The following is a 19094-nucleotide window of genomic DNA, read 5'->3' as shown; positions in this document are numbered from 1 at the left end:
TTACCGATAATCTCCATATTGAACAATTACTGACAGATCATTTCAAAATTTCAACACCCAATCAGAGCCCGTATAACCACTAATACCATACTGTCGGTGTGCGCATGCGCGTGGTAAATCAAATTTTACCCTCGATCGATTCGTCGCTAAAGAAGAATATCTTCAAAAAGTTTTTTTGAACACCCTGTATAAATAATTATGTTAATGTTTATAATACTAAATAGAGAATTAAATTACCTTTCAAATGAGCTATAACACCACCCCTATTCTCATTTAAAAAAATCATCGATGACGTCATCACGCCCAAATGGGTGACGCCACTAGTATGATATATATACCAAAAAGTCTTAATTTAAAAATAAAAATCGACCTGTTTCTGGATTTTTTTCCAAAATTGTCCATTCTCGAGATAATGAATTTATTCCAACCTTTACGTGCTCTCTGTATAATAAACAACGTATCAAAAGTTCTACTCCAAAAGTGGGTACTTCATTTTTTATTAAACAAATTAACTGCAAAATTAGGATTTTTACAGCCTTCCTTCTTTCAGCCAACGTCTCCAGTTCTTTCTATTCTGCCATTCTCCGTCTCTAAGGTCTCGTCTTTCTATGGCCTCGTCCACTTCATCCCTCCATGATCTTCGAGGTCTACCTCTTCTTCTCTTTCTTTTTGGGCTCCAATCCGAAATCTTTGATATACACCTGGTAAGATCTGCTCTTCTCACATGTCCATACCAAATTAAACGTTTTTCTTCGATGTAACTGAGTATGTCTTGTTCTACTGCCATTATTCGTTTTTCCTCTTCATTTCTATTTCAGTTGCCGTAATTTTGTACCTGTTTCGTTTGTTTATTACCAAATTCTCTGCTCTATAGTTCATTACACTATGTACCAAGGTGGTATAATATTCTGTTCTTTGTACTTTTGGTAATCTGTCTATCCCATAGTACCCCGTTCATTTGTTTAGCATATGTTCTTGTCTATGCTAATCTGCTGGTTGTCTTTTGCTCGGTGGTTCCATTCTTTGAGAGTATGAATCGTAAGTATTTGATTTTTTCAGTGTCGTTAATTTCCCTATCATCGTCCATTTCCAAGATTCTTACTGGTTCTTGTTCTGCTGTTTGCATTTGGTCTTTTCTTGGTTTATTTCCAGTTCATTTTTTGTGTAGTCCTTTTCTAATTTTCGGAGCATATCGGACAGATCGTCTTCATCTTAAACCGTTACCACTTGGTCATCTGCAACACGACCTGTGTACAAGAAGTTGTCCCGGATTTGTATTCCCATCGCTTCACATTTCCTTTTCCATGGTATTATTATTTGTTCCAGGAATATCTTGAATAGTGTCGGAGATGTAGAGTATACCTGCAATAAGCTCTTTTGTGGTATTAAATTCGTATTTATTTATTTATAAATATCGGAGTATGTTACGTTTTAAAAATTCAATCATCTATATATTATTTTTACTAAAAGATTATTTCACTCTTTCATATCGTTTCCCACATTTCTCCTATTTTCTTAAATAAATAATCGAATAGATAATAGACTTTGAATTTGGCAAGGGTTGCCATGGATACGTTACGGTACGTCATCTTGACAGAAGTCCATCTTAAAATTGGGGTGCTACTTGAAACAAAAGTTTTCAGGCAATTGATCTTGGATAGATCACCCTCATTGGGGATATCGGCCTGAACTTTTGTTAATTGAACTTAGCATATTGTAGTGTTGCTGTAGGTACATTGTCTGTAGTTGTCAAGTTCACACCGTATTATACGGGATCTATTTCCAAGTCACAATTTTAGATAGATGCCGTGACGATTCCTTGAAGCCATTCTGAAGGAAAAGAACATCAGGTATGTCTAATTCGATTTCTTAAGCACTGCAATAAGTGCATTTTTGATTCCCGAGCTTTTTATTTATTCGTTTCTCTGAGAGTTGTTATTTTTCTATTGCAGTTATTAGGCCTTAAACCACAAAATAGATAGGGGTAGATAGTACCTAGTTATTGTTGGAAATACTCTGTGCGAATTAGAAGAGTTTTTTTTATATGTACCCCCTGGAAAACCCTTCTGGCCAAAGGTTAGTATAAGATCTTCTATTGTTTTCTTATTTATTGATTGATATAGAATTTGAATCGTTGCTCTGACGTCATTTTAAAGAAATCTACATTAATTTACAGTTTTCATTTTTTTCTTATTTGACATTGCTACTAAAATAGAATTATTTCTCTGACGTCATTTCAGTCAGTTTTTAGTTTTTATTTTTCTTAATATTAATTGTTGTAGTAATAGACGTCATTTTGGCAGTTCAGGTTAACTTAGTAATTTTCGATTTAGTTTTATAAAATATGATAGTGTAAATACAAGGAGATATTCTAATACTATTTTTCTCTTTTAGGGTTTCCATTTATTCCGTTTAGTTCCATTTATTCCGATTTATTTACGTTTACTTCCAATTAAGTACTTCCGATTTCTTCTTTCACTATTTAGTTTTGTTGTGTTTGAAATCGTTTGTTTACGTCGATGATATGTTACTGGTTATTCTTCTAATTGGAATTGGAGAAATCGTTGGATACCTCACTACAGAATTAAGATAATGATTTTGATTAATTTATTTTTTTTATGCGTTTATGTTCATTAGCCTTCATTAATTTTAGTTTATTTGTGAATAGTACCTAGTGTGTTTTCGGTTTGTTATACTGTTTTTTTTTGTTTTACCGCGGTTGCGCCTGAGCTCATGCGACGCTTATAATTTTCGGTTAATTTTGAGGGCTAGAAGCCCTATTTGCTTTGGCGCATCTAGTTACTTTGTAGGTTATCGTTGTGGTTGTTCAATATTATGGTATTATTATGATTCAGTTTATTATTTTTTGTTAATTTTTGCATGTTTACGGACTAAATTTATTTATTACTTATTTACTTATTATTAATAGATAATTTTTACGTGAGGTATCGCTTAATTTCATTTGTTCCATACACCACATGATTGGTACTGCAACAATTTGGTAGGTTTGGAGTTGCAGTCTACTTTAGGCGTGGGCCGTGGGGCAAACTTGCCTGGCGCCCAGTTAATATCTATTTCAGGTTAAAAGAGAAGTCTCAACGAACCCCCCATCTCCACTAGAGCATAGCGGGCTACGCCTTTGTTGTCATCCGACAGCCGGTGTAGCAACGTAGCGTCCGCGCACGAGCGGCGAGGCGTTGCAAGTATTTATTGCCGGTTTTAACAACTCTTACCCTATTATTGTTGTAAAAGTTTTTTACGGCTTCTATTAACCTCTGAGTTATTCTGATTTCCTTCATCGTGTTCCATAGTTGTTTTCTGGGCACCGTGTCGTATGCTTTTTTAAATCGACGAATGCCATGTGTACTGGTCTATTTTTTGTCACTTTTTGCTCAATTAATTGTTTGAGTGTATACACACACTCAAACTTATATGGAATCGCCATGTATTTCAAAGTAATATTTATTTCTTTTGAAAAAACTTGTTATTGTTGCGAAGAATAAAGGTTTTTATTGAAAATAAACAAATATATAAGACAATCGGATAGTACAGCTCGGTACGGTATATACTATAGGTTATTTGTTTGAGTTGCAAATTGAACGAAAATAAATAAACTAACTTTTGCGTCCAAAAACGAAAAGATGCCTCATGTGGGGTTATAGAACTTACAACGAGAAAATATTATTGGTCTTGTGGAGAAATTAATGTTCTCAGAGGGACATAGCTGTAGAGCTAGGCGTAATACAGGGAGTTCTGTCCAAAACCTATGCTAGGTAACAGGAACTAGGAAAGCTCAAAAATAAAGCAAGGGAAAGTCGCCAAAAGTAATAACGGCTCTCGAAGATCGTTTAATTGTCCAATCAGCTGGAAGACACCCAATCCTTTCACACCTGCAGCTCCAAAGGCAGCTTTTGGAAGCTACAGATGTAACTGTTTCAGTTGAAACGATAAGAAGAAGAGTTCGTACCAAGAAGTATACAGCAGGGGACAGTTATGGATTCCCGAGTTTTCCAGGCAGCACAAGATTGATCGCCTAAATTGGTGTCTTCACCACCAAAATTGGAACATTGGGAATTGACAAAATGTGCTATTTTCAAAAAAAGTCAGGATTTGTGTAAAATCAGATGACCCACGAAATCGTGTACTTAGAGGTCGAGGAAGACAAACAAGAACGAAAGCTGTCAGATCTGTTCACAAATATGCAAGGGGAAGTGTAATGTTCAGAAGAGGAATTGTGATCCATAAAAAAACTCCTTTAATTTTCATCCAATCAACTTTCACTGCTCACAGGTATGTTGATAGCCTGTAGTCAGGCTCTGGAGAGGTGCAACAGGAGAAAATTTAATTTTATTGCATGATAATGGACCTCTACATACCATTAGAGTGACTACAGACATCATTGAAACAGAAGGTATCCCTTGTTTGCAGTGGCCTGCTTGCTCACCCGAGCTTAATCCTATAGAGTATTTGTGGGATATTCTTAAAAAAAGAAATTAGAGCTCGCCGGGATAATCCACAAAACACCGCACGGCTAGTACAAGCTGCTCTTAAAATAACGTTTACACGTATCCAGTAACTGGCGCCAGTCTCACTGGAATGCGAGTGCTTGACTAAGACAGCGCTGGATAGGTTCGTTTACACGTATCCACTAACTGGCGCCAATCTCACTGGCACTCTGATTAAAAATCCTAATACTGCCACTGAAACCACAGGTACGACAGCGCCACCAACTGGAACGCTGTGTTTCCACGTGTCTACAACCACTGGCACGGGGTTAAAGGGGACGCGGACGAGGGCCACTGGCATGAAAAATAGAACAGCTTTCTATTCGAGACAGCGCTGGCAGACAGCGCTGGACTGGAGGAAAAAAGCGTTTACATGATGCCAGCACTGTCGTTCCAGTGCGACTGGCGCCAGTTACTGGATACATGTAAACCTGCTTTAACTCTTAAACGCCCAACCTTTTTTAGGTTCCATGTACGCCCAAAGGTGGGTAAAAAATGTCCACCTAGAAAATAGCTAATATATTTATTGCGAGTTGTTGGAAATGGAATAAACTTAAAATCTTATGCTTAATAAACACAGCATCTTCTAAAATATTAATATTAACAATTTACAAACCTTACAACAAAATTACAATGTACATCAAAATTAACATACCAGTAAAAGCCAGTAATTCAGATTTGTCGATTTTGTCCACATTCTTCCTTTCAGCCTCGTCATTGGCGGATAATTATGTAGATTATGTAATTCTACATCGATAATTATATAGATTATCTTCCTACCAACGAGAATTTATATAGAAACCTTTAGGAACAAGTTTTACCAAGGGTGTACTTTTTATGCCCACCCATATTTAACTTAAGATGCTACTTTTATTTTCAAAAATATCGGTAGAACCAAATTAACTTTCGATAAAGGGATGTCTTTTTAACAATAAATATATTTTTTTTAATTTTAAACTTGTAATAAATAACGTGTGATCCAAAATTATTGTCACCATAGGTGGCTTTGAACGACAGAGACAGCTATACAGTACATGTCTATTCTTAATTCAGATATACTTTCCAGTTTACGTCAACTTTGCAGTATACGTCAACTTAACAAGAAAAGTTAGGTTATGTAGTTTGTTTGATTTTATTTATTATTGTTAATTCTTTTTATTTCTGATTAAAGTTCTGTGTTAGGCTTTGACTGATTTTTTATGTTTTATAATGTTAATCAAAATTAATTGATAAACCAATGATATAAATTCAGATTAAAACAAGACATACGTAATTTTTTGCACAGCTAGCTTTGATCCCAATAATTGTGGATCGCTCGTTATGTTACAAGGGAATACGCATTAGGTGGACATTTTTTAGCCACCCTTGGGCGTTTAAGGGTTAAAGGATGGAACAACCTACCACATCAAAATGTTGATAATTTGATTAGGAGCGTGCCCACGCAAACTGAAGCTTGCATAAGGACTAGAGGTGAAAACACTGACTACCACAAAATACAAAAAAAAAACAAATAAAAACAATTTAAACGTTATTCGTTTTACATTGAAATTTTGTATGCTATTGACTTTAAAATAACTACTTTCAATTTGTTTGTTAAATACTTTATTGTTTTATTTAATTGTTATCTATTTGTTATTAAATTGCTATAGAATAATAGTTATTTATGAAACAGTTCGTGAAGTATGCTTTTTGCGAACGCACGCGATATTTAGAGCACGAGCGACAACGGAGCGAGTGCTATACATCGCGTAAGTTCGCAAAAAGTACTTCACGCACAGTTTCATACAATATTTTAGCTACTCTTCGATAAACAAATAAAAAACTGTAACTCTTCGTCATTGGAATTGATTTCTATTCTACATAGAACTTTGACATTTAAAAATCCTAACTACTTTCAAACCACAAAACTGTCAAAAATTTTGTTGTAAGTCATTGCTCATATTGTCATCACCACGACAACGCGAAAGTTAAGGATATTTGATTATATGAAAGTGTGCCAAAAAACCCATTGAAAGTGTGCGAAAAAGTAGGTAAATCCCATTTAAAATACATTGTTACTTCACGCACACTTTAAACCCTCCACGCACTGCTATCTATAATGACAGTTTTCACAAACTAAAAACTGATACATAATATGACATAAAGTAGATAAATCTTGTTTGACTTCGTGTGTTTGTATTTTTAAATTCGCACGAAATAGTAAGAAATATCAGATGATTCCATATAAGTTTAGGTGTGTGTATGGTAAGACCCCATTTTAACAGTCCCCGTTTCAGCGGTTCTCGATTCCACCGACCCTTTTCAGCAGTCCCCGGTTCAGCGGTACCCATTTCAGCAGTCCCCGTTTCGGCGGTTCTCGTTTCCACCGACCCGTTTCAGCGGCGTTTGGTTCTGCAGCATGCCATTTGAGAGGCATCGTTCAGGAAAATGAGTAAAAACAGGACCCTCTTGGGGACAGTAGTTTTAACAATAAAAAATAAACATATAAAATTATTTTTTCTTTTTTTATATGCATTTTTTCATCAGCTTTTCATTGAGCCTACATACAAGCACGGAACATAAAAAATATTTAAGTTATTCTAATTGTTTATAAGCTAAAAAGTCAGGACTTTTCAAACAGTTTTTTTAATAACAATTTCAATAAAATGTTAAAAAAAATTTAATACGTCTTAAAATTAAAGTCTCAAATAATCGACTGCGATCTGCTAAATATCTCACAGAGTCACTGTAGGGCAAGAACAGTTGTATCAACAATTGCTCTCTGGGATAAACAAATTGAATAACTTACAAACTATTTGGTCGATCTGGTTGAAATTTAGCACACTTAAATAACTCAATAATTGACATAATTTAAAATCATTAAATTTTACGTCATTGTGCAAAAAATAAAGTTATTAATATTTATAATTTACTGCAAAAATGAGGGTGTTTTGCAATTATCTCGGTCAATTGTTTATATATTACAATATGCTTACCACCAAATTAAAGAACTTTTTAAGATCTACATTTATTTGAAACATTTTTCTCTAAAATGTACAAGAAACGTTTTATAGTCAAAAAACTGCTTTTTTCATTCTTTGCAATTGTTTAAAAAAAAAGCAAAAACAGCTGTACGTCTTCACGGAATTATCATCAGTTATCCCTCATCTAACGTTTAAAACTTTGAAAACCCTGTAGAACATTTTTACCTGAAATCGATGATTTTTTTCCCTATTAACTGGGGTATATACCAGATACTTAGATATTACCTGTATATTTTCAAACAAGAATAGGTTAAAATAATATCCTACAATAAAACTAATTACTTATCATTGTCATATTATTATTTTCTTATTGAGACCGCTCTATTGGGGACCGCGTTTATGGGGACCGCTGAATCGGGCACCGCTGAATCGGGGTACCGCTGAAACGGGGACCGCTGTATTGAGACCGCTCAATCGGGGACCGCGCTTATGGGGACCGCTGAATAGGGGTGAAACCGTGTGTATATGTGGTCTATGCAAGACCTTCCTGCCGTGAACCCTGCCTGATCTCCGATTTTATTTAAGACAGATTTTTCCAGTTTAAACAATTAATAAACAGTTAGCAGGTATATCTGTGAGTAGAACTTTTTACTTTAACATATTTAGGAAGATTTTAGAAAAATATAAGCTTGTTTAATTTTTTTCCGAAACAGTGCATGTTTTCCATCTACATTGACTACCCTATTAGGTTTCTCTTGTTTTACCTCGGCACGGAAATATATCTCCCTCTAGCTTCCCTCTTATCTAGTTGTTGCGTTGGTTTCAAATAGACTTTTTCTCCTGTTTGTAGTGATAAGTGTGGTTTTTGCATCCGAGTAATTATCCGGGACGGTTCAAGTTAAATTAGTTTTTTGTCAGGAATATACTAATCAAGCTCGCTCTCTGACAGAAAAGTCGTGCAACCAACTTATTTCTCATTTATCATTTCGTTTTTGGTAGAAATATTACTAGAAGAAACAGTAAAATCCACCATAAACATAAATACGGAACTAATTAGAAAGTTTATAATTAAACACCAACTTATAATAAATTAATATTAAAGTTAATCATAACATTTTTTTTTTATATAATTTCATGCTTTTATAAAAACATATTTTGAACTATAATATTACGATAATACCAGTGTTAGCAACCATACATACAGGGTTGCGAAAAAGTCTGGCAATACGTTACTTTCTCGGAAACCGCTATAACGTTTTTTATAGATTTTGGTGGGTAAGGGTCTTTTAATGCGCCCGATATTATAGTGGTAATTACATTGTTGTCAAATCTTCCGTTTTTCTAGAAATCTAATGAACTTTCTTATTTCAAATTAAACACCCTGTATATTTTTTTAGTTTTGGAATCATTAAGGGATACTGATTATTTTTCATATGATGTTCCCTATACCTAAATGCCACAATTTCGGAGTTACTGCTACATTTATTCAAAAAAAGTTTTTAACAATTTATAAAAATCAATTTTTTCGGCCTATGGTTTGTTTTTTTAACCAAGAGGAGTGATTCAAATTTACCGCGCTGTATTGCTTGTTTGTAATTGGTCCAACCGCAGGCAAGTTTACTCCACTGTTTTAAAATTTTGACACTAATGACATTTATCAAATTTTGACACTAGTGACATTTCATAGGTTAATTAAGTTATATCGGCGATTTTTGTGTTTTCTGTGTTAATTCCTTTAATTTTTAGATTGTTAGTCTGCTTTTATATAGAAAGAATGTGTGTGTACTTTGTACGCACGTAAGAAGATATTCTTCTATTATATAAGTAATTTAAACGAAGTAAATATACTTAACAGGTTATTTGTATTTTATTTAAAAATTAAACTAACTTTCTTATCTACCACTTTAAAAATTTTTTTATTAAAATAACGAAAAATTAAAAAAAGCATGAATCGTCCAGGATTAGAACCCGCGACCTTCCGTGTGCTTCCGTTCTCTGTCCCACCGCTATGCCAACTACGCCATCGAGCCACTTGAATTGACACGTAAGTTTCGGATATAATTACACAACACGGCGACAAACTGTAAAAATGTTATGCCTACATATTTTATTATTTTACTACAGGGAAACACAAATCCAAAAACACAAGAATTATAATAAATAATACATTTCCTAAAACCACTAATATATTCTTTTAATGACTTATTTGCACGGTTACAGATACATACATACCTATATCGAAAGATTAGCAATGAACTACATACTGTCAGAACTACATACTGTCAGTGTGCGCAGGCGCGTGGTTGATGTACAATTTTACCCTCAATCGATTCGCCGCTAAAGAAGAATATCTTCAAAAAGCAGTTATTTTTGGAACTCTTTAGCGACGTATTAATTTAATATAATATTTATGGATTACCGTTGAGGGCCGACTAGATCAACCAAAAAAGGAGATGTATGTATTTGGTAATTATTCTAGTGATTTTCTTGGGTGTGAATCTCTCTTTTTAGTTTACTCCTCCTGGTTAAAAAATGAACATAGGTAGATATTATTTTAAATTCTCTGGATCATTGGGAACAAAAAAGGTCTTTTGTAATTTTTCTCCTAAAGTTAATCGTTTTCGAGTTATAAACGATTTAAAATTGAAAAAAAAAACGAAAAATGATGATTTTCAAGGATCAAAAACACAAGTAAACAAAAATAACTTTTGAAATTACAAAGTATGTACCTAAATTCAAGATCAAACCTTCTTCTATCAGATACCTATAAGAATTTTTGGCACGTTTTATCCTAAAATATTGTTTTTTTAATTATTAATGAAGCGCGTATGAGAGAACGGGCGATCATTAACATTAACAACTAAACTCACGGGCGCGGGCATTAACAACTAAAAAATAATATTTTAAAATGAAACAAGACCAAATTGCTTATCGGAAACTGATAAAATAAGGCTTGAACTTGAATTTAGGTAGTTTCAAAAATAATATTTTTTACTTGTGGTTTTGAACCTAGAAAATCGTCATTTTTCGATTTTTTTCAGTTTTAAATTAGAGGAAAATTACAAAAGACCTTTTTTGTTCACAATGATCCAAGGAATCCAAAATAATGTCTACCCGGGACGAAAAAATTGATTTTTATAAATTTTTTAAATGTTTTTTTAATAAATGTAGCAATAATTTCGAAATTATGGCATTTAGGTATAGGGAATATAATATGAAAAATAATCAGTATCCCTTAAGAATTCCCAAACGCAAAAATATACAGGGTGTTCTATTTGAAATAAGAAAGTTCATTAGATTTCCAAAAAAAACGGAAGATTTGACAACAATGTAATTACCACTATAATTTCGGCCGCATTAACAGACCCTCACCCACCAAACTCCATAAAAATCGTTTTAGCGGTTTCCGAGAAACTACCGTGTTTCCAGACTTTTTCGCAACCCTGTATACTAGACATAATCATTCCTATTACGAACTGCCCTCAATTAATGTTTCCCATAATTATTTTCGTCTGTGTTTAGACTAAGCAGCGTTTCACACACTAAGAATTTGAACATGCGATCGCTAGAACGCACGATGACATTAAAATGGTGGTTCAAGCAATCCCATGGCAATCTTCACATTACACCGAACGTTCCAACCGCCGTGTAATAGCCCGATCAAAGAACAATCTGACCCCAAAAAAAATAAAGGAAGGAAGGATGAAAATTTGGGAATAGGTAGTTGAAATTGTCTATTATTATATAAGAAAAAGTTTACAATTCTACATCCCCTCCATTTTTCAAAAATAGAGGGGAATACCTCCCTCTCGAAGGTGAAAAATATACATTCAAAATAAGTCCGGAATTGGATAAAATGACTAATTCTAAGCAACTTTTGTTCTATAGAGTTTTTTCACTAAGTCAATACTTTTCGAGTTATTTGCAAGTGAATATGTTCATTTTTAACAGAAAAACACGTGTTTTTGGACTGTTTTTCGGAGATAACTCAAAAAGTAAGTATTTCAGCGAAAAAAATATTCTTAGCAAAAATATAGCTTATAGAAAACTGAAAAAAATGGTGTATGCTTGAGGTCCGTAGACCCAGTAGGAGTAGAGTTGTAGCTAATGAAAAGTAGTTTCTTCTTCATAAAATTCCAAATCGAATATTTCAATGTGAAACAACCCAAAAACGGAGCACTTTTCGGGGAAATTCATTTCAACTTTTTTAAAGTGTTTAAAAAAAGGATTATTTTTGTTTTTTAAAAAAACTTGTAACATTAAAAGTAAGTGAGTTACGCTCAAAATATTGTTGGCCCATTTTATTTTTTGGTGAAAAAATCGCGAAAATCACCCACTAATTAGCATCACAAATAGATTTTATCATTACCACTTCACAAGTTACTTTGCTTATGTGTTATTTATATGATCTGTAAGTTTCATCGGTTTAAAGTGCTTATTTTTGAAAAAGCTGCAGTTAAAATGGCTTGAACGAGTAACTAATCACGAGTTTAGGCAAATTTTGAACAGCCATAGCATAATCAATTTTAGTATAACAAGAAAACAAAAAACGAAAAATATTCAAAAAAGCAAAACGTACATTTTATTACTCTTTAAGATTCTTGGTATTACTAATAATTTTGTTAATTCCATGAACAATTCCATTTTTTTTTCAAAATTAAAAAAAAATGTTTTATTTTAAACCAAATTTTTTTCAAAACTGAGCACTTTGAACCGATGAAACTTATAGATAATATAAACAATACATAAGTAAAGTAACTTGTGAAGCGGTTACGATTAATTTTATTTGGGAAGTTAATGAGGGGGTGATTTTCGCGATTTTTGTACCAAAAAATAAAAGGGACCAACAATATTTTGAGCCTAACTCACTTATTTTTAATATTAGAAATTTTTTTAAAAAACAAAATAAACCTTTTTCAAACACTTTAAAAAAGTTGTAATGAATTTTCCCCGAAAAGTGCTCAGTTTTTTGGTTATTTCACATTGAAATATTCGATTTGGAATTTGACGAAGAAGAACCTACTTTTCATTAGCTACAACTCTGTTTATACTGGGTCTGCAGACCTCACGCGCACACCATTTTTTTCAATTTGTTATAAGCTATATTTTTACTAAGAATATTTTTTTCGCTAGAGTACTTACTTTTTGAGTTATCTGCGAAAAACCGTCCATAAACATGTTTTTCTACGACCGTTTAATAACAAGCTCATTATTCGCTATTTTTTCATAGATAATAGCACCTATTACTGTACCCGTGAGTAATAATTCATTACTCACGGGCTGAAGTTACTCACGGGTCATTACTCACGGGCTGAAGTTAGATTCAAGTGGCGCATGCCTCTTTTAATATTAATCGTATATAAACTGCAAATAAAATTACATAAACTTGTTTATTTAATACAATAATTATTGTAATTTATACCAATAATTAACTTCGCAAATTTTTTAAAGGAATTTTAACTGTAACAATGTCAATATATTTTGTACGTTTATATCTTGTTTACTAAAAATTTTGACGTTTATCATTTAATTTAGTGACAGTGACATTAGCGCATTTTGTTTATGTTAATTGGAATTTATAACTAATATTGTGTTTGTTTTTCAAGTTATATTGTGTTAAATTTGTTATAACATATCATGTATAGTTATATATTATTATATTATATATAGTTAAATGTAAATATACATTATAACTATATATTATGAAATACGTCCACCGACAACAACCATTTCCTATTTATTAGATTCACTGACAGTAAGTACAAATTTAAGCTTATATTTTTCGGAAACGAATAGAACTTATATTGACTATTTCTAGTTGTATTTTTACAATAAATGGGAATTTAGTAATAGTAGGCAACCAATTATTCAGCCACGTACTAGGGGTAGATAGCATTTAGGTATTTTTGTAAATTATAATAATTTAAATCTCGAGTAGTTGATAATTAAATTTTTTACTAAGTAAAATAAAAAAAGTCGTAGAAAAAGTATAGTATTCTACTCGCATGTAATGGCTATTACTCACTCTGATGAATTACGACACTCGCCTACGGCTCGTGTCGCAAACTTCATCACCGTGAGTAATAGCCATCATTACATGCTCGTTGAATAATATACTATTTTATTTTGTTAAAAATGAACATATTCACTCGCAAATAACTGAAAAGTATTGACTTAGTGAAAAAACTCTATAGAACAAAAGTTGCTTAGAATTAGTCATTTTATCCAATTCCGGGCCTATTTTGCACGTATATTTTTTCACTCACGAGAAACTATTTTTCACCCTATATTTCCCATTTTTTGTAAAATGAAGGGGATGTAGAATTGTAATCTTTTTCTTATATAATAAATAGACAATTTCAACTACCTATTTCCAAATTTTCATCCTTTCTTTATTTTTTTTGAGGTTTTCGTAAAATTTTGTGTTCCCTGATCGGGCTATAATGAGAAAGGTTCCATATGATTGCTCGAGCCACTATTGGAATGTCATCGTGAGTTCTAACCCTCGCACATTTCAAATTCTTAGTTTGTGAAAGGAGCGTAAGGTAGAAAGGTCAGAGTCATTTGCCGTATAACCAATTGTGTAGTATAACACAGACTCATTTTCTTTCTCGAAGTATCTATTAAAAATGTTTATATTAACATTTAGTTTAAGTTGTCTGGCTTCTGATTACAAAATACTCAGACGCCAAGTTTTGATTAATTTTTAGTTTGGTGTTGTAATGGCTGCCGACGTTAAGTAATTAGTCTTTTAAATACAGTTTTGTGGAATATCAATTCCACTTTAAATAGATGAAAAATATTTAAAAGAACATTCCCAATTCTGCATTGAAGTAAAACTTGACATGATAGATCACAGTTGCCTACTGACAAATATTATGCATTTACTTGGGGAGTATATCATAGACATTTAATATAATATGTCTATGGAGTAAATACGCAGTATGAATACGGGAAATATACAAAGAGTAAATGGTAGTAGAACAGAAATAAATAAAAATTGAGATTGAGGTATGAACATTAAACAGAGAAGAGAAAGAAAAGTAGTAAAACAAAATAGAAATTTGACAAATAAATAAAATCAACAGAAATGTGGCATTCAGTTGACGAAGATAAAATCTATTTTGTCAATTGTACAGTAATGATTTCTTATTATTTAAAAATGCGTTCGATACAGAAGTATTGGTAGTTTCACATAGACAAGGCGAAAACGGCGGGTTCATTGGAGAAAATATTCCCATGAGATTTTTTTGCATAATTACATTCGTGAGACATTCCAGAATAAGACTCAAGAAGTCGCCCACGTGAAAAGTGGTCCAAATTTTTTTTAACAATTTTTTTAATCAAATTGCAAAAAATCAATATTTTTGTCCGGAATAAATTTTATTTAGGTTTTTTGGACCATTCTGGATAAAAAATGTCTCTTATAATTTTTCTCTAAAGTTAATCATTTTCGAGGTAAAAGCATTTTAAAATTGAAAGAACGACAAATGGCGATTTTCAAGACTTAATAACTCAGTTAAAAGTTATTACTATGAAAGTCAGAAAGTAACTAAATCAAAGTTTAAAGCCCCCCCTACATGATCTTGAAGAAATTTTTGTCATTATTTGATTACTAAGCTGTTATTTTGAACTAAAAATAATGAGCGCCATGCACGTATTAGGCGGCCGTCCATGTGATGAGTGCGAAAGAGATGCCATTCAGGCAGTCCAATGGCGCATCTCACTCGCACTCACATTTACAGCCGCGTCAATACGATCTTACCACTCATTATTAATAATTAAAAATAACAGCTTAGTAATAAATTAATGACACAAATTTCTTCAGGATTATGAAGAGGGGGGGGCTTTAAATTTGATTTAGTCACTTTCTGACTTTTATTTTAATAATTTTTAACCGAGTTATTAAGTCCTAAAAATAGCCATTTTCGCCTTTTTCAAATTTTACATTGCTTATAACTCGAACACGATCAACTTTAGAGAAAAATTATAAGAGACATTCTGTCTCGAATGGTCCGAAAAATCTAAAAAAAAATTCTCCGGGCCAAATATACTGATTTTTGCAATTTGATTAAAAAAAATTGGACCACTTTTCGCGTGGGCGACTTCTTGAACCTTATTTTGGGGTGTCTCACGAACGTGATTATGCAAAAAAATCTCATGGGAATATTTTTTCCAACGAACCCGCAGTTTTCGCCTTGTCTAACAGGAAAAAGAAAGGTTCAGGCAGTTACGAGTTGGAACATAGTTCTTGGAATAGCTATTAAGAAAGGGCTTCAGGTTTACATATTTTATTTTTTATATACCGTAACCTAGCTAATTTACACTTAATCTAGATACTAACGTTTTAAATATTTCTAAGGAGATTATGTAAAATATTTTTTAAAGCATGTACTTTACTAATTTGACAACATATACTAATTGGTCAACTAGGAATGAAGCATAAAAGGACTGTAAGCAATTAACCAGTACTTAAAAATCTGTACGTTGAAAGCTTTTGTACTAACAAAACGGGGACTGTTGTACTTCCAGTGAATTGGAAGTTCGTAATGAGAAAAGTTTCTGTTTATCGCGTTTGAACTGTCATTTTTTGTACACGGAAAAAAAGTCGAAATGTAGGTATTTTATGCTCAAAATTGTTTATTTTATTAGAAATAAAAATATTATTTATTATTTTTTGTGATTAAAACACAATTTATTGCCATGAGAATTACACCTAACATTTGATTTAACGTGACATCAAGTTAATAAAAAATATGATAAGAACCATCTACTTCTGCCCCATCTACTTCTGCCCAGTTAATAATAAAAGCGATTCAAAATTTCAAGATTTTTTAAGGGAATGTGAGAAACCTCATTAAATTCATAAAAAGAAAATAAAATGGTTACGAACCTAACCAAACTACAGTAAAAAAGAGGTTTTTCTTGAAGCCAGGGATTTTTGTAGAGTATTTCTCTTTTTCATCTCATTTACCATATTTCAAATTATCAGTGTAATAAAAAGTTATCGATGTATAATAATCTTCCGCCTTATTAGGGTTTCCAGTTCAATTTCTTTCGTGAGTGTTTAGTTCGGGCGCTGGTTGTCCATTTAAAGTTTGTATCAAGATTCGCATGATTATGGCATATAAATAAAAAGGAAGAACGCTTGAACGCGCTGGAATATTAAAAAAGATCAAAAGTATTGGTGATACATACCAAAACTTTTTCTTTATATGTTTTCTATTATTTTGAAAGATGCTCTACATTTAGTGATGGATGGTTCAGAAACGATCTAGAACATAGATCTGGATCTTTACAGTGACCCGTCAGACCAGGTTCTTTAAAATATTACGAAACGAGTCAATTTTAAGATCCAGAATGATTTTGCTTCGAGGAATGTCATACCTGTCACCTTCTATAAACCAGATATAGCATTGAAGTGCCAGTTCTCGCCCTAACTGTATCTAATTATATGCAATGGTTACGCTATTAAATTTTGTTTCTTCCCATTATGTACCTTCTTTTATAAGTCTAAAACTTATCCAAATAGGTTAGGTTACAAATAAATCGCTTATTGTATAAAGGGAATAAGTCCACTTCCGTACGAAATTAAAGTGAGATATACATTTTGTTAAACCAACGTCGACGGATAGATGAATCTATAAAGGAAATTTGTATCTCTCACGCACCGTACGCGAAATATCGCACGATAAAATTTTTGTTGAGCGTATAAAGGGGACTAGTCCGGGACTGATTACCTTTATACAATAATTCTTGTGGTGCCACCACAGTTTGTGGCACTTTGTCGTTTATTTTATTTCTTCGGTTAGCTTACGTTAGTTAGTATTACGATGTATTTTAGGCCTTGTTTGTAATAATAAACCTTTTTTATAAATAAATTAATAATTTAACTGTAGAGAAGCAGCACTATTTCGTCATTTGTTCATTAATTGTATAAAGGAATCAAGTCCCAGCCTTCAAAAACGACTTTTTGACCTTAATCGTTTTCAAAGCCAAGTTTGCTGTATCACATGTCACTCTACTAGTCTCCTTCTACATTTCACCTGTAGAACAAAATTAATAAATCATCCAGTTTCTAAACTAAATAGTTTTTTTTAGTTTTTCTTAAAACTAAGTATTGTGGACTTATACCCTTTATACAATAAGCGCTTCAAATGTGAATGAACTTACCTTAATGTTGTTGGAAATTTTCAGCTGAAACAAATAAAAGCTATTAGAAAAGTATAAGACCAAAAAATAAACATATAGGCCTGAATCCCGGGTACCAAAAAAAGTTTATTAATAGCAAGTTGAAAATTTGTTAATAGCTTAACGGTGTCTAGTCGGACAAACTTTGATGTACGGGAACACTGGAACAGGGGAAGTTTTAATTGTGGAACAGGTTACAGGTTTCGAGATTATGAGAAGGTATTCAGTAAAGTGAAGCACGACAAACTTATAAATCTGCTCAAGAGGCCTTAGAAGATATAGAAATAGGAAAAACTGAGAGTGGAAAACCTATTTTAAGGTAATAGGTTGTTTCGGTTAATAATTTTACGTAGTGTTGTAACCACTCTTCTTCTACTATGTTTTGAAATGATACTTTTTCAGTTCCCTTTGACCTGTTAATTGCCTTTGATCCCTTTGTTAAATAATCGCGATGCTTCTATGCACCTTGTTGGCCAATATATCGGTCTATTTTTTAACATCTTGTATCCCACATCTTATATTTTAGGTAATTTATTTTACTTCGTATAAACTCACCAACCAACATGGTCAATGGTCAATGTTGCCAAACTCCTTAAAAATCACATGAACTTTTCAATGATTGATAGAGCTCATACAGTATCAAAAATCGTTAAAAATGCTAAAAGAATAAAAATATATGATCAAAATCACTATTGATGAAGTGGAAGTTTAAAAATATAGAAGCACATAAATCGAGAACTGTAAAATAAAAACCTACCCAAGGTTATAACGACAAGCAGTTTAACGAGATCCACATTATCATGAGTACAAGGTTTCCTATAAAAGCTATACAAATTGCCTTCAGCTATAAAAAATTTTTATGAGAAATCGTGAAATTCGCGACCGTACTATCAAAGAGAAATCATATTAGCGGCCCTAAAACGGCCTTTAATGAGAATATCAAAATTCAATTGATGCCTTTGAATGTAGAGATAACGCAAATTGTTAAGTAGGAAAGACCCTCACAGCGTTTTCATTAAACCGGGATGGATGCTTTATTATTATTGAAGTAATTTAGAATTATTATCAACCGAAAAAGGAATTTAAAATTAAAATTTTTCGGAGGCCCGAATGTTATTCAAATACAAAGACAAGAGGAGCAACATCCGATGAAAGACAAAGCGTTGCACACAAATGATCTTTGATTAGAAAAAGCAATATCTCCGCAGAGGAAGATACATATCTTTTTATCTGCAAATATAAATATAAACACGGAAGTTAATTATTATTGTTGTTGAAGATTTGTCAAATGCAAATATTGCCAAAATATAGCAAAATCAGTTTAGTTTCAATATCGCAACTGAATATAAATGTTGCTGAAATATCAACATACATTTGGCTAGTTTTGTTCCTCCCCCCCCCCCCGTATAATTACCCAATACTTTACTTATCCTGA

General features: G+C 32.6%; 1 protein-coding gene across 8 annotated transcripts in view; it reads right to left on the bottom strand.

Moving 5' to 3' along the window:
* Positions 1-19094, bottom strand: part of LOC114326119 (cadherin-87A) — a 1008603-nt gene that overhangs the window by 555308 nt on the left and 434201 nt on the right. For all 8 annotated transcript variants that reach the window (XM_050651140.1, XM_050651141.1, XM_050651145.1 and 5 more), the window contains one exon: positions 17642-17665. The gene's annotated coding sequence lies outside the window, so the exon portion shown is untranslated. The remainder of the gene's footprint in view (positions 1-17641; positions 17666-19094) is intronic.

This window comes from Diabrotica virgifera, chromosome 5 (genome assembly GCF_917563875.1).
Source record: "Diabrotica virgifera virgifera chromosome 5, PGI_DIABVI_V3a".
NCBI classification, from domain to species: Eukaryota; Metazoa; Arthropoda; class Insecta; order Coleoptera; family Chrysomelidae; genus Diabrotica; species Diabrotica virgifera.
This window is presented reverse-complemented; position numbering and strand designations above follow the sequence as displayed.